Here is a 6,812-nt window from a genome sequence, read left to right as displayed (position 1 = left end):
TTAACTTTATGATAAACAAATGTATGTACAATAGTATTAGGTACGTAATATAAAATTTATGTAAACTTCTCTATGTCCGGATAAATGTTATAATCATATTTACTTTGTAATTTGCACAATGATTCCCGGGAAAAAATGTTATATATATGGACATATTTTATAATGATATATAATTGATTTATAATGATATATAAAATATGTTAATTTTTTATATGATATTTTATATGATATATTGTGTATATTTTTTAATTTTAATTATATAATTTTTATATAATTATATATAATTATACATAAAATTTTTTTCCGAGTTACTAATTAATTATACATATACTGAATTATACATATACTGAAATATATATATCCGTATTGAATATCTATTCAACGCAAATAGCATTTATCTTGTAAATCAAATTGTTGCGTAATTGATGTAAATTACACAAACAAAATCGATGAAACATATAATTGAAACAAAAATTGTTTATTGATTTAAATTGTTTATTGATTTAAATTTGACAAATATGTAAATTTAAAACTTTTTTTTATTTAGATTTTATTTTGTCAATAAGTCATTAATAATTTTAAGTAATTTCGTATTAAAAATTTGATGTTCAGAATAATCGTAATTTTTTCTTCGTATTTAGTACCAATTTATTGAATGAGTGATAAAAATTGGAGTTTTGACTGAACCAATGGTTAAATATTAATTCTTACTTGCTTTTTGACATTTACATTTTTTAACATTATAAAATTACAAGTATATTGCAGTGAACAATTATTGTAAAAGCCCCATATCGCTGTCTTTCGCGTCAGATGCCAATGATAACGTGATTTGTATCGATGGAAAATCGAAATTATTTTCATCATGGAGAATTTCTCGTCGTTTTTCGTGAAGTTCATTCGCGAAATCTAGTTTGATATCTCTTCGGAGATTCTTATGCAGGATTGGAATTAATCCCAGGTTTAATCCCCTCGTCTGTAGTTACTGGTAATAACAATTTTGTTATTGAATCAATAATAATTGCTACATATTTTAAAGTCAAATCGTAGCATTAATTCAATGATATATTTTATCATATAATTTTTGCTTTCTTTGTTTTATTAGATGTTTCTCCCACTAGTAATAATAATGTTAGCAATAATATCGTCTTAATAACAATAGGAATTTATAGTATTATGTAATTGATATGGATATATAATTATTATTCGTTTAAATTCAAATTATTAAATAAACAAATTTAAGTTTTATACAAATAATTTGCTTATAATTTTTCGATAAATGCTCTAACACAAATATGGTTACGAATGTGTATATTTAATTTTCTAATTGTTATTTTAAAATTATTTTTAGATATTGGACATCTCACCATTGTAGAATATTTTAATTATTAATTTATATATATATATATATATACATTTTTTTATGATAAAATACATGCAGATATTATGAGGTTATATTTACATAACTTTTTTTTAAATTTTTTATAGTTAGCAAAGTTATCGTGCTTACATGAATTGAATTTTAAATGTGTGGGTACAAAGAATTCAAGGTACTCTCACATTAACGGGATATTAATAATTGTTTTTTAAAAATAAAGAATTGTTAAGTATTGTATTATAAATTTTTCAATATAAATATTCTTTAAAATCCCTTTATTATCGGCTTCGGCTCATCTCGAACAGTTGGTGTCCGAGAAACTTTTGTACCCATACGTATAAAAAATTACAATAACGCATGTATTTTGTTATTAAATATATTCCTTCCTATTGCATAAGGAAATCATTCAATTCGTTTATTTTTAATAAGAGATAATTTTTAATCACGTGTAGCAGAACATATTTTCTCGCGAATTTCAATATTAAAGATGTGATAAAAATGTAATTGTAATTGACATGCTACCAAAATTATTACTACACTAAGTAATCTGAAAGATTCGGCATTTATACTACAGTCTTTTAACAAGATCACTAGTATTTGATGGATTGTTTAACCTTTCTTTGCAAATGGATGTTATATAGTTTATATAGAATCAGAATACATTAAATTCATTTTCCACTATGAAGATTATTTTTTTTTGTATCAGATATTAATCGGCGTACATGCATGAGGCGGAGGAATTTGAATATGATAAAATTATTAAGATAGTTATCTTGAACGCGATGATAGTACTGTTATAAATATATTAATGACTTTTTATCGTGATATTATTAAGTTGTTTATTCGCAAATTAATAGTAAGTATTTAATTAATAGTAAATAATTAATAATAAATATCTAATTGTTGTAGTATTTCTTCTGCGTTTATCAATATTTCATTAAACATTGGTTTAGAAAAATTTGTGTTATTCTATGTATTTTCGACGTTTTCGTATAATCCCGCATTACAAAAATGTGTTAATTATGCTCCTCATTTTTATAATATTTTGATAAGTGTATATTGTATTGTAAATAATTATTATAATCGTAATATCGAATTGTATAAAGGGTAATACAATAAAGAATAATATTTAAAAAGTTATTGCAATTTCATTAGCGAAATACAATAAAATACTTAAACATAATAAAATAAAAAATAAAAATACATAATAAAAATAAAAAAAATAAGTTAAGGATATATCTGCAAAAACGGGTTATTAACTTTATTAGTAGCTTGTTTATTTTATGGGTGAATATTTACAAAGTAAAGAGGACCGCCAATAAAATTGTGGTGAAGGTGATGAAGGGTCTTTATAGCTCGTTTTTGCAGATAAGTATATATCTAAATTATTCCTTAAATTGACAATGTTTAGAAAAGATTGAATTTATTAAAAGTCTCTATAATTGCTAATAATTATAGAAACTACTAGTAATTATATTTGATAAATATATTTGATACTGACTGAAAATTTACATAAAGATAACTTCCTAAGTAAAACAACAAGTCATTATAATATCAAAATTATGTCAAAATGACTCCAAAATGATCATTAAAAATCATTTTTCAATTGTTACCGATTCATTTTAATATCATTTTGACATTATCATGATTTGTTGTTCTGCTTGGGATTGTAATTTTATGAGATATTACAAGATAAATATTATATATAAAACAAAATTCACAAAATTAACTTGTTTGAATTTTTAGTTCCGTTTATTAAAATTCAACAACTTTACATATGTAGCAGATGTGAAATTAAAAGTTTGTCGTTCAAGGACCATTCAACTAACCCTCCTATGGATATAGTCGGTATGCTTCTGTCCTGTATTATAGAGATGAATCATGTCTACTTTCGATGATACGATTTTATTGATAGTGTCAGAAAGTGTATGTAGCCTTAAATTGAAATTATAGATCGTAATATATATATAGTCTGTAATGCGTTATCAGCTTTGTTTTCTAAAAATACAGTAAAAATACAATTAAATAAACATAAATTAAATAAACATATACTAGTTCTATTGTAGCGATCAAACCTGGTAAAGCTCTCTATCTCGTAAGAAGGATTCAACTTCTACTTGTATAAAATGGGACTTGTAATTATATATTTTTGCATGAAATTGAATGGAAAAATAATGGATTTCTTTTTACTACACCTAATATAATTTGATAATCCATCTGTTTTCTATTTCATTTCTTCGTCGATATGTTTTCCGTCGATGACACAGCAAGACTCACAATTCTAACATTCCTGATTAAGGTTATTGAAGGCACGAAATAGTGAGAAGTTTACGGAATCAATCTTTTTTTTTAATGATCGTTCCGTTTTATACAGGTGGGTGTTAAATCTCTTACAAGAAATGATGCCATTTGTTTTACAATTAGAACTTCGTCAAGCGCTCAATAGTATAAGCACTTTTTAATAATATAAGACTTTCGAGAATGTCTGGCAAACGGGTTGCAGTGAGTTAGGCGCAGTTTAGTTACCACACTTATTATTATGAACAATGAAGATAATAAGAAAATATATTATATTAAATATATTATATTAAAATATATTATATTAAAAATGTAAAAATATAATAAAATAAATGATAGAAGAAAGATTGTTAAATTAGTTAGTAGATTTCTATTGTTTTATTTTTGCTACCATTTGTTTTTTCAAAAAATTAAATATTTTATAAACGCAAAAAAGAAATTTATGTATGTATTCAAACAATTTTAACATGCATTCAACAAATTTATATACTAACATTTTATGAAAAGAAAAAAATTTATCATGTGTAATGTACTTAATAAAAATGTAATAGGTAATTATTATTATTATTTTTTCTAATAAAAAATCTAATAAAAAATTTTATTCTAAATCTTTATTGGCTATCCATATACGTACTTTGCGTAATTAAATTAGAGAAATCCAATGAAGATCGTGAAATGAAAAAGTTTTAATGTATTATTATAAATTATTTTATAGCTAATTTCTCAATTCGATGTGTACTTAATACTGAAATAATATCTTTGATAAATACGAACATTAATTTTTAATAGCTTCTGAATATATAATAACGTGATATTCATGATAATCCACAAAATAAATCCATAAAATTGAACATAAAAAATGCATTAGCGCAGAAATATGAAAAATTCACATTGGTAGCAATGTGTGTAATTATAGGAAATTTATTCACTTTTTTTAGATTCCACGTTATAATAACATTTATAATTATAAAATGTAACATTTTTTATTAATAGTTTTGTACTAATATTTTCGAAACATCATTGCATAATAGTAAAATTGGAAAATTTAAATTCAGATATTTAAGATTAATATTTAATAATTCAAGGTATTGGATTGTCCGGAAAGTTCGTGCTGATGTTGAAGGAAAAATTGAAACTCAGAAGATTTAAATTTTAGTATACATTTATTAAATTATATAGGTTAGTCTGCACGAACTTTCCAGACAACCTAATATATTAGATAAAAATAAGTTAAATTTAGACACGAATTTTTCGCAGGCCTTTCGCCATTTATTGCTGTAAATTGATATACAATATCCATGCAACACAAATTCGACTATTAATCGACAGCCAGTCGACAGAAGTTTAAATTACACATTACGTTAGAAAATCATTTTTACTTTTGGCTTAGCCGAAGGAATATTGCAATTCTGAAAATATAAAATAGATTTTTATTTTACAAGAAATCAAGTTGTAAAAAGTATTTCTTTTAATTATGGATTCTCGTTATATATAATTATAGTGATTATACAATTATATATTACATATAATTACATATAATTATTTATTACATATAATTATAGATATATTATACATACATTATACATAATCATATGTTTCCGAAACATAATATCGTTCAGATCATGTCCTTGTCTCAAAAGTGACACAACTTAAAAACATGAGTTATTACCATGAGTGAGTTAAACAGACATTTATCCTATCAATTACCAAAAGGATAAAAATTAACTTAGCTTTATAAAAAAATTGTCATAACTTAGTTTTGAAAAGTTGTGAAATAAAAATGTCAAAAATGATATTTGATCAAGAATATCAAGAATATATTTTTTTTATCGATATTGTTTATCGATAATTTTTTGCCTAGAAATTCTTTCCCTCTAGTTAAAAAATAATTTTTCTTTTTCTCTAAAAAAAAAATTTAATTTTTTTAGTTGCCTCACTTTTTGAAAGAAGCAATATAAATAAGTTATATTGCCTTTTTTTAAAAATAAATAAACATAATTTATAATAAATTCCTGTAACATCGCTAACTAAAAAGCAAAATTAAAGTATATTATGTAACTAAACGTGAATTACCAATTTTTATTACTCAGTACATTCTGTAAACTACTTTGTTGGCTTGAATTATTTGCTAAATCATCGACAATGTGAATTATGACTGAAAAATACCAATCTCAGATAAATGTTCATGATTATCATTGTAATCTGGATTAAATATAGTACTCTGTTTTACTTATAAATCTGACGCGATCACGAATGGATACTTTATCGGTAATCGAAAAATTAGGAAGATACTTAATATTTCTCTTTGATTGTTGCTGCCATCTAAGCAAAATTGCTAAAAAAGTAAAACTAAACAGATTTATTGGGTTAATAATAGCAAAGAATATTTTATATAAAAATACAGTTATGAAATTATATTTGATTCTTTATAGGCTTAACCATTCATTAAAGTAATTAATAATAATAAAAGTATATATTAGAAATGATAGAAATTACACAATTTTTAATAATAAAAAAGATATTTTTAAAAAACTTTAACATTGTTATTTTGACAAGAGAGGATCCCGTTTGCCTTTATAAATTGATTGCTTACAGCACTGTTTGCCAACATTTGCCTACAACTTATTTCTTCTTAGTTTCTTAGTATATATTATATATATATATATATATATATATTAAGTATATTTCCCGGGTTTGGTTTTCTGACCTCATTTTTTGGGAGATCACAGACGTTACAGTACCATGCGTATCAATTTAGCTTTTCGGAGAGCAGAGGTTCGCTTATGTTTTTGCATTTGGTAGTAGTTTGCATTCTTACTCCTTAGAATTTATCAAGGAGACCTACAGTTTAACGCCGAATTCGAATGGCGAACGCGAAAAAATTGCGCATATGGCGCAGAGATCGAACCCGGATCACGAGTTAATCGCAATGAACAACGTCCCAACTTGATTATTTATATTATTCTCTTAATTTCTTATTATAAATTCTTATTATAAAAATTTAATTAAATTCTTATTATATTCTCTTAATTTTAAATATATGTAAAATAATATATATATATATATATATATATATATATATATATATATTATTATATATTAATTTAAATTAAGAAGAAAGATACGGTTTACACATACT

This window comes from Atta cephalotes, assembly GCF_000143395.1.
Source record: "Atta cephalotes unplaced genomic scaffold scaffold00024, whole genome shotgun sequence".
NCBI lineage: Eukaryota > Metazoa > Arthropoda > Insecta > Hymenoptera > Formicidae > Atta > Atta cephalotes.
Note: the sequence above shows the minus strand (reverse complement) of the source record.